Source organism: Maylandia zebra, linkage group LG12, assembly GCF_041146795.1.
Source record: "Maylandia zebra isolate NMK-2024a linkage group LG12, Mzebra_GT3a, whole genome shotgun sequence".
Taxonomy (NCBI): Eukaryota; Metazoa; Chordata; class Actinopteri; order Cichliformes; family Cichlidae; genus Maylandia; species Maylandia zebra.
This window is the reverse complement of record NC_135178.1, coordinates 31847962-31859702: the sequence shown is the minus strand read 5'-3', so window position 1 is coordinate 31859702 and position 11741 is coordinate 31847962.

Sequence of the window (11741 nt, the reverse complement as noted above, 5' to 3'; positions counted from 1 at the left end):
CTAAGCTTAAAAACATTTGCCTTTTGAGTTTCTCCAATATGTTCCAAGGGAATAAGAAGGCATGTTGTCACATTTCTAGCAGTTTCTGTAAAGTGTGACAAACATGCGACAACCAGACTTATTCCCCCAACAAGCTCAAGAGATGTGACAAAAGTATTCTGAGAAGTTTTTTTTTTTAAGCTCAGCATGAACACATTTGGGACATATTTTGAAGGTTTTGTCAAAATATTCAGTATTCAAACTAAGTGAGTTTAATGATCCCAGATAGTTTAATTCAAAGAGCAGTGGAGTGATTTGAATAGAATCCAACTTTGCAAAAGCATAGATCATGAGTTCTTCAGTTTTGGGAATTAGCACATGGAATTTTTTTTTTCTTTTCTTAAAGCTTTGAGAAATTAAATTTTTTTTCTTTTAACAGTAATAGGATACCAAACTTTATTAAGGGGGGGGGGCTGTGTCATAGCTTTCTTAGCAGAGAAGGGAGTCTTACTCCCTCCCTGTGTCAATTTTCCTGATTACTTGGGCTTAAATACATTCAGGGATAATGAGGGAATGAGACACGGGAGGAGAGCACAGGTGGCAGTAATCAAACATAACAAGACAAGGGGAAGCAAAACTAGATACACTGCACGCAGGACTGGGACTATCAAAATAAAACAGGAAACATTTGACAATTCACAAAGATGATGACTTGACACTGAGAAACAGACTGAATGAATATGACACATGGAACACAGGGAAGACACAGCAACTTAAACTAGAAGCAAGAACATCAAATATAACATCAAGAGAACTAAAACCATGAATAACAAATATTCAAGAAATATAAATTAAACACAAAACACCAGGTAACACCCAGGACCATGACAAGATGTCTTTCCGCAAGTGCCGTAACTAAACAGAATTTACAACAATGTAAGGTTAAAGATAGAATTCTTTCACTGTTATTTTCTCCAATGTCATGTGCGGCACATGAACTCTACTCCCCCAGAGGTCAATTATCAGGTTAATAGGTTTTAGATCTTTACTGTGTACCACTCTGGACGCTGTGGCTCCTCTGAAAATGAAAACATTAATTCAGAAGTACTTAATTCATTGACAAAAAACACGCATCTTAAAGAGCAGAACTCTTAAGCTGGACAGGAAATGGCATCACACTAATTTAGATCTTTATTTAACCTGGAAAAATAGTTTGCTCTATAAAAAGCCTCCCATAAAGCGAGAGCATCTTATTATCTTACTATTAATCACTGATTGAAGAAAATCAACCCCAGGTTTCTCTTTAGTACTTTAGCCAGACTGATAAAAAGTCAGAGCTCTGTTGAGCCAAGCATTCCTTTAACCTTAACCAGTAATGACTTCATAAATTTCTCCACAAATATAATTTTAATGATTAGACAAAAAATTATTCGTAATCTTACGGATGTAACATTCGTTACAGCTTCTTTCGGTACCATTGATGTGCAATTAAACTCTTTTTCTCAAATTGATCTTTCTGAGTTAGCTTCAGTTACTTCCTCCAAAGCATCAACATGTCTTTTATACCCCATTCATACAAGGCTGCTCAAACAAGTCCTCCCATTAATTAATCCTTCAATCTTAAATATGTCTCTATTAATGGGCTATGTACCACAGACCTTCAAGCTGGCAGTAATTAAACCACTGCTTAAAAAGCCATCACTTGACTTATCTGTCCTAGCTAATTATAGGCCAATCTCCAACCTTCCTTTTATCTGAAAAATTCTTGAAAGAGTAATTGTTAAATAGCTAACAGATCATCTACAGAGTAATAGTTTTTTTTTGAGGAGTTCCAGTCAGGTTCATCACAGTACAGAAACAACATTAGTCTAGCTAAAAATGATTTTCTTATAGCCTCTAACAGTGGCCTCATCTCTGTGTTTGTCCTGCTGGACCTCAGTGCAGCCTTTGATACTGCTTACCATATTTTGTTGCAATGATTAGAGCATGCTGTCCTCTTCATAAACTACGGCTAATTATAGAGTCCCACAGGGTTGTGTGATAGGAGCAGTTCTGTTTAGATTATACACCCTTTTCTAGGGCAATATCATCAAAAGGCATAGCATACATTTTCACTGCTATGCAGATGATACCCAATTTTATTTATCCAGCAAGCCAGATAATGCACACCAATTTGTTGAGCTGCAGTAATGTCTTAAAGACAGGATGACCTCTAATTTTCAGACAACATATGTCCTTCAATGTGCAAATAGTCGAACAAAAATATAGGACTGCTTTCTTCCATTTGCACAACATTTCTAACCTTAGACTTGTCCTGTCTCAGAAGGATGCATAAAAACAGGTTGATGTACCTACTGACTTCTAGACTTGACTACTGCAATTCAATATTATCAGAAAACTCCTTGAAACTCCTTCAGTTGTCCCAAAATGCTGCAGCAAGAGTGCTGACAAGAAAGCATATTTCGTCCTTACGGGTTTCTCTTCACTGGTTTCCTATTAAATCCAGAATTGAATTTAAAGTCCTTCTCATCACATACAAGGTCTTAAATAATCAGGCCCCATGTTATCTTAAAGACCTCATCGTACCATATCAACCATATAGAGCACTTCACTCTCAGACTGCAGGTTTACTTGTGGTTCCAAGGATATTTTTTTAAAGTAGATTGGGAGTCAGGGCCTTCAGCTTTCAGGCCCCGTCTTCTGTGGAACCAGTTCCCAGTCTAGATTCTGATGAAAGACACCCTCTCTACTTTTAAGATTAAGCTTAAACGCTATTCTGGAGTTTATCATTAGTTATTATTAATCTTGTGTTCTTTTCCACAGTGTGTCTTTGTCCTGTTTTCCTTCTCTCACTCCCAACCAGCCGCGGGAGATGACCACCCCTCCCTGAGCCTGGTTCTGCTAGAGACTTCTTCCTGTTAATTTGGGTTTTTTCTCCCCACTGTTGCCAAAACACTTCCTTGTAGGGGGTCATCACAGTTGTTGGGGTTGTTTCTGTTTTTATCTTTACATTACAATATAAAGCTCCTTGAGGAAATGATTGTTCAGTCTTATATAGGGAAGTTTAACAAGTTCAGTTTACTTTAATCAAAAGCATTGAGCCCACTGCAGAATTCCAGGGGGAAGGGATAAATGGCTGACTTTCTTTGTTTTTAGTTTCTTGTTATTTCACTCTAAAGTAAGGGTGGATGTGTGGCTAATGTGTCCATTTCTTTTGCTTTAATATCCTGGTGCGCTAGTGCAACAAACAATAGATCCAATGTCACTGGTTGGTCATTTAAAGATGTTAGCTAAATAATGAGTTCATCAATCTCTTTTACTTTAGAATGATTTTCTGGCATATCTTCTTATCTGCCTACATTCTCACACAGAATTTACATTTAATTTATCACAATTACCACTATAAATAGGATACTGAAGTAAATTCTAAATTCAACACCTAAATACTAAGTCTACAGTGAATGCACATTTGTTTATTTATATATTTCTTTCATCAAATTTCATGCAAGATAAATGCCAGTTTTGCAAATGATCACAAATCATATGCAAGACAAGCAACTGAGGAATACTTATATTTTCATGACCTCATCTTTGATGCATAGAATGGTGTGCTTCTTCTACAACAGAGGTTTTTAAGAACATTTAATGCTGTCTGTATTTTTGTTTTAGAAGTAGGAAAAAATCAAATGTATTTGTAAGAGAACAGGAATTTTCCCATAATAAATCATTTCTGGCAATAAAAAAGGTTGTTGGCAGTGGCTAGCTTTTGCTAAATTGGATAAATTGTTGCAACCTGAGTTTGTGGACAGTAAAGTCATACAAATATTCATTAGTAAATTATTAACTGTGTCCTCCTTAGACAGCAGGCTTCAACAAAAGGGCACACCCTTGACAGAGACTTTTGTGCAATGATGCACCTCAGTATGCACAGGAGTTGGACAGTGTCCTCACTCAGGATGCCATATGAGCTAAAGCTTGTCTAGCTGGTCAGTATCAGTATTTTTTAACTTCCTGTACTTTCACAACATGTTATGAAATGATGGAACAACAATACGAGGAGTACATTATATGATGGCTCAGTGTAGGGCAGAGGCAGCCTCCTACTCATCCCTGGGGGAAGCAGAGATAGGGAGAGACGGTGCGAGAGAATGCTTGAAGCAGGATATAATAGCGATCCATTTTAAGTGCTGTCTATACTCTTACTATGACTGAAGGTACAGTATCTAAGGAAACCCATTTATAGTGTGCTCTTTTTTTTTAACTTTCTCTTGTGCGAAGCATGAAAAACTAAAGATTACAGAAAAAAGTGTTTCAGTGGCCACAAACTGATTTTCTTCCTCTCTTCTCAAGAGATTTTAGATAACGCTTAGTATTTATCCTACTCTAGAGAATAACTGAATACAATTATTGGCAGTTCAGCAGCTTTTATCTGTTAAAATGTCCTTTTTCACAGTTTCTAGGAGCCAGACATAAGACTAACACCTCTAAAAAGGAGGTCCATCATCTAGCTAAATGCTACCTTATATCTTCTTTGTGGCTAATGGCTGGAATAGTATCCTATGTTCTAAGACTGACCTTGGGAAGGCAATAGTTGGTAAAATCTCTTTAGGGGTTCTATTATACCCCAGCTGTTTCTTCTGGAAGACTGTTCCACATATTGTAACATCAATTTTCTTGGTATTTTCCCCACTGTGATTAAGTATCGATCTTTTTACATTGTAGCAAACTCACAAGAGGTGAATCAAAGAACTGAATGAGCCCCTTCATCAACTGAAAATTGATATCAATCTCATGATAGTGAATTTGTCTAAAACTACAAACTCAGCCCCATCTGTATTCAAGCTCTAAAGCCTTTCTCTTTGCTACCTCCTGCAGCTACATACTAAGTGTTATACGAATGAGTAAATCTTACCTTTCGTTTTTCCTGCTTTCTCCTTTGTTATGGATTATTTCAATTTAAATGATATTAGGTGAGGTGAGGTGCAGATGTGACACAATCACATGACTGGAGGTTAGTTCAGTGATCCTAATATAAAAATTTTAAGGGAAATAATTTAAGTAAATTTACATTTAATTTAACAATATAGGTTCAATATGGGGAGGTCATTTAAAGGAATTGAAATTGATTCATTAAAATACATTTACATATAGAAATTTATCGAAATATAGAGGACATCTATCAATCTATGGAACACCATAATCAAGTGGATGGCATAGCATACAGGAACATCTGTGCTGACGGTATTGCCTAGAAGTCCCAAGGTCCAAATGGGATACGCCCCCCAGGGTGGTTGGGAATGACCGAGCTAAGATCCTGTGGGACTTTCATATACAGTAGGACAAACGGGCAATGCCTAACCAACCAGACATAGTGATGGTGGACAAGCAGAGGAAGAAGGCCGTGGCTATCCCAAGTGATAGCAACATCAGGAAGAAGGATCTCAAGAAATGCCAATGGCTGGGAGAGGAACTAGAGAATATGTGGAAGTTGAAGACAACAGTCGTACCCATGATAACTGGAGCACTTAGAGGAGTAACACCTAAACTGGGCAAGTGATCCAAGTGGCGACTTGGATGAGGATCTTTATTGGGCCAGGATGAGGTGGAGACAGGGAGGAGGCAGGTCATACAAATAAGAGCCTGAAAGGCAGAATGACAGAAAAGCAGCGAGATTTAAAGCACATGGGACAGAGGGTGATTGGCTCGCTGAAGGTGGGCTAGAAAATTATTTGTCCAGAGCAATGACAACATAATTAAGGCTGACAGCGTGGGAAAGCAGAAGTGATCTAAAGAATAGACCAGCCAGGAATGCAGGCATTTAAGTGAATATAGATCTTCTTTACTTAAGTTAAATCTAAGCTTCATTTACATGGAAATATCTAACTATAGCAAGGACAAGAGATGAAAGCGCAATTCATTAAGTCATTAATGAAGCATCTTAAAACACGTGCTAGGTAATGATTGACGAGGTTCTGTTTATTCAGGCTGTACAATATAATATCCCAGATCCTGAGTCACCACTGTGAAATGCCTTTATCACATCTATATTAAAGCAGTAAAATACAAAGATGAGGCACTGTGCCAAAATCTTAAAAAAGAGAAGATTTTCCAGTGTAGCCATTACAATTACTGTGTGAAATTGGATAAATTTGTTCAAAGGTATCAGATACAAAGCCTTTATCCTCAAGTGCTTTTGATTAATCATAAAAGGGCTAAGGCCTCTAATATGCCTTTGTATCCAACTGATAATGAGTGTACAATAATGTAATAGAGGGTTTTATATATATATATATATATATATATATATATATATATATATATATATATATATATAAATGATTAAGTCTGTAGAAATGGATTTTTGTGTTAAAGCTATTACATCTATTCATTTGAGAGCATAGCAAAAAAGGTAACCACATGCAAGACAAGGTGAAGTATAGAAGACAGGATAAAGAGGAGTTACTGTCTGGTATTCATCTACAGAAACTGAGACAAGCTGCCTGACAGTACTGACATTCGATCCACAAAGCACCTGATAGGGCAAAAACCATCGAGCAGAGTGTTCCAAACCTCAACTGTATCGAGCAGGGAGAGAAGTTGGGGGATTAGGAAAGAGGAGACAAGAAGGTAAAATTGATTGTATATTTGCTCAGACGAGGTAGGGCCAAAGCTTGGCAAATGCTAAGAAATCTCAAGGCTGCACAGGGATTAGTATATCAGTGCATTTGAGTACTGTTCATTTGATAGAGGAAAATGGCATGCCAGTGAATAGAGTTGTGATTATAGCAGCACAATTTGTGTTGGGAGAAGTTCTTCATTACACAAACTGCCTGTAGTTATCTAACATTTGGATCGATACTCCAACATGGCCATTTTCTCAGGAAATATCTGTGTTTTTTTGAATCAAGCACTGGGGGTTAAGTCTCTGGAATTTGCACTCTCATAAATAATGCACTGTCTTGACATTTGGACTGTCAGATTGTGTCCACACCGAGCTTAAAACTGTTTTATATTTTTAGGATATTTTAAAAGGGGCTGTAGCTCTAGGACAGGGGGGAAAAACAATGATTTCTTTGTTGCATCAGGAGAATAAAAGCACAGTCATATATGATATACAGGATATGTGCTTCTTTTTATTCACAACAATACATACTTGTGCTGAACTCATCTCGATGAAATAATCTAATATTGAAAAAGAAAGAGATTCTATACCTCAAGCTATAAGGTGTGAAGAAACACTATTATAATGTAAAGTGTTCATAAATACAGTTGCACACAATTTGTATTTCATTCTTTGATTATTATTATTCTTAACTAGTGTTACCACTGTCTCTAGATTATTTTTTATTTTGTATTTTATTGTAATAATAGGACTTTAAGTAACTGTTTTACAATAAGTTCATCAGCCTGTTGGATCTTCATTAATTTAACCTGTAGGAAACGTTCACAAACAATCGTTTTGAGCTGTTATTTACTATGAAAAAAGGAATGACCTTGTTCTCCATTAAATATTTGTATAAACAAAATGAATGACTTCTTATTTTTGCATTTATAATTCAGAACCCTGAAGCTGACGTTCAACTGGACAATGCATGAGTTAAAATGGCATCAGAATGACTGTATTCTGATTTACTGAGAAAACTCAACATGTGTCTCACTGTGTATAGTCTGATACATGATGTAATTTTGTGAAACATCTATTCACTAAAACTGAATTTTCTCTTTCAAGGAGAATTCATGACTATTGATCACAAAGCTCTTGTGTGACACAGTTCAGATCCAGACTCAGGCAGGAGTGACACTCTGAAGAGTTAGCCCAGTGTTTGATCTTCAGTGTTTTCTAAATGTCTGAGTATATCGTGTTAACTATTTCAGGAATCTTTTACACGTTTATCTTTAAAAGTTCCTGCATTGTATGGATTATCAGCTGTTGGATGTGGCCTTTGAGCTGACAAAATACTGGTAGACTCGAATGACAGTTCCTCTTAGAAACAGGGATTTGAATACAATGTACAGCAGTTATCTGTAGGATAATGCTGAGGTATTGTGGATTTAGACACAAAAATTACAATGATATTATATAAAGTCCCCCAATCTTGCATCTCTTATATTTAAATTCTGTATGTAGAAAATAAATAATCAATTTTTTGTTCTGTTGCCTCAATACACTTTTTATCCGTACTTAGACAAAGAACTAAAATTCTATATGTTATTTTTTAGGTGGTAGCTGCAGGGCATCAATATTAATTAGAATACCAGAAAAAGTAAAAGCAGAATTGTCTCAGCACTTCAACTAGCTTTGTTGTGGGCTACAAGGTGGTGCAGTAATTAATATTACTAACTAACAGCAAGAAGTTTGGGGGGTTGAACTTCCTGGTCAGCTGTGCTGAGCGTTTTAATTTGCATATACAGTACTCTTTGCCACAGCATGAGGTTCCTTGATGTGCACCTGTTTTCCCCCACAGTCTAAATATGTTAAGATTAATTGATGATTATAATTTGGCAGTAGATGTAAATGTGGGCTTTGAATGTCTGTCTGTCTCCCCATAATAGGCCTGTGAAAGACTGGCTATACAGGGTGTACCTCACCTCCTGCCTAGTGTAAGTTGCAAAGTTGTAAGGTACTATGGATGGTTAGTTAATAATATGAGTTACTAAAACACTATAGGAATTCAAATAGCATTTCCTCCTTCCACAAATGCAGTAAAATACCCAAAATACACTAATTTTTATTTTGAGCAGTGGAAGTAAAAATCTTAACAGGTTAGCTTTATGTAAACTGTTATTTATGTGTATGTGACTAAGATTCTTACTCTTGACAGGCATGAAAATCACTTACTGGGCTATGCTGTCAAACCTTTAAATATTATGCTTATACACAGAGAATTTGATTTTATGCACACAAAACAAAACAAATTGGCAAATGAGATTATTAGTCAGATGCCCACTATTTAATATCAAATGTAGTTCTAACAGATTTGCTATGACTGAATACATTCTGAAGTACTTCTGTTATTGCTCCATCCATCTGCTAGAAGAAATTATGGGAATATAGTGTTTGATGTTGGAATAGATTGATTTTCTCTATAATTTAACATTCAACAAATTTCCTGCAGTTATAACATGGAACAAACATTTCATTCAAACAGATCAATCTTTTTACAGCGAGACAAATGTACACTGTTTGAATTCTGAAGTTAGCCGTTGTTATTATAAGGTAGTAGTTATAGCCAAATCACGTAGCGAGCATACACGGTCATCCTCTATAATCCAAGTAGTCGATACAGAGGATCAGGACTCCTGTTTTGCCTTTTGATGGCACTTGATTGATTAGCTCGGTCTTCCCATTTGCCAAAATGGATGATGAGCAAAAAGAGCTGCAGTCAGGGTTATCACTTGCCTTAGAGAAGCTGACCTTCAAGGCTGTGAGATTGCCAAGGGTTGGACAGCTTTGACTCCAGGGGATTGCTACAACATTTCAGACAAGCAAATGCACACAGCCTTCCTTTGATAGAAATTAAATTGTGTTTGCTACATGTCAATAAAGGCAACAACATTAATGCAATAAGCAGCATTTTCTGATGAAAGGCCCCTGGGTTTTATTTTTCATATAGCTAATAATACTGAAACTGAAAGTTGTTAAATACACTGTGCACTTTAAGAGTACTGCTCAATATAACCCAATATGTACCAGTATTAATAGAGAGATTAAAGCAGTGTCAGTCTTAATCTTTTCACAGAATATAGGGATGATAAAAACATATAGAACTTTGACTTTATTATTAAAAGGAACCTATACAGTCTACTAAAATTTCCCACTGTGGGAACAAAAAACAATGATGCACAACCAGAAAACCTACAGGCTGATGTAATCATGAGGCCATCAATAATGTGAACCATATACCTCAGTTGATATTTTATTCAAATATTCTATTTTATTCATGTGTTTCATGGTTAGACTTTAGGGCAAACACGAAGAATAATTGGTCCTCCGGGGACAGGTGACAGCATGTCTGGCAGTAAGAGACACGTCCCTTGCAGGTGTAAGATGCATCACGGATGGAAATATCTCCCACAATGCATCAGCTTTGTTGTGCTAATAGTCATGTTATATCTGCTCTTTTTCTGCAAGCAGAAGCAGAGAAGAAGAGGAAAGATCAATTTCAGATCTATACTTTTATATATTTAAATGAATTAGTCTTAAAAAATAGAGGTTCGCTATTGATGTTTAAATGTAAATTTTGTTAAATGAATATAAACATTTATTATGTTCTTCGTTTTTTGTTGCTTTAAAGATATAAGCTTTAACTTCCTAGCAAACCTTAAAACCCATTTCAGTTTGTTTTACTCCATTGTTTGCTTATGAAATTGCCTCACTAAAGGTTTTTATCATTATTAAAGTCCACTAAAACCTTGAGGTTTAATGAATCCCTCTCCTATACTGCAGCAGCTAGTTCCCAGATTGGCCACACTTCTATCAAGGATTTCTTTATTGCCAGTGGGTAAAATAGATGATAACAAATTCCTCAGCAATTAAACACAATGACATTCTCTGAATCATTAATTACAGCTCAGTCCAGTAACAATAAGCCAATCGACTACAAAATAAAACGTTCAGCTAATGATGCACAAAAATAAATAAATAAATAAATAAAATAAAATAAAAGTAACATTGTGCCCATATGATTTCTTTCTGTACTCAGCTAAAGATGGCTAGTGTTGGACACAATTTCATTTTTATGGGTAACTCTTCATGGCATTGTTTTTTAGCTTATCATATTAATAGTACATTGCAACTTCCAGTATTTGTCCTACCAATACAAGCTGGCAAGCCTCTGAATGTTTCACAGCAGCATGGTAATTTTAATGAATTATCTCTGTGACAGCAAAACAATAATTAAACTGGCAGTGATGCCTGCAGGCAAACAGAGCTGGTGGTAGCCTTTGCTCTAATGCCTTTTGACTTTCCACTGACAGCTACACCTGTTGGGTTTCATTTCTAAGTGTCATAGAGTACCACCACTTATTGAATGTCAAGCCAACATCCATGGTTAGTGTACAAGCATTGTATTGATTGTGGTGATAGAACAGAAAACAAAATGTGTTTCATATCAAACCTAGCCATAGCCTAAAAATTTATACAAATATTTCACAGATGCAGTAAGTAAAAAGTGCTATGATTAGTCTTACAGTGAGAACAGCAGAGCAGAGGTGCTTCACCACTGCAGCTTTTCTGTTCCATGACGTTTTTGTGTTCATGTGATCAAACAGAAGAGGTGCAATCTTTGGAGCATGCTGTAGTGGATGTTTCTACCACACTCATCCTTCGGGATTAGTGTTTAAACCATTACCCAGTGGCTCAAAGATGATGAGAACAGTGTTCCAATCTCCTTCTCCTCTGACGGCTTGGCAGTCCTCGATTTGGTCACAGAAAATGGTGTCCATCTTCCATCACGTCCCTCCTTATTCCAACCATGTCAAATTTAAGTTAGATTTTTTTCCGATGCCTAAAGCCTTACACTTGTTTCGTGCCCAGTTTTAGCAATAATCTTTATCCAGAACAAAATATATAAATCAGCTTCTTATTCAAATGTAGAACATTGTAATTCAATGTGACAAAGAGTGTAATGAAGATTCAAATTTGCATTACACAAGCAAATGACGAACTCCAGCTTTGACTCTGGCTCTTGGTTTCTCTATTGGATATATATACCACAATTACCATAACAAGTCTCAGCCTTGTTACAGGGAGAAGCTCAGCT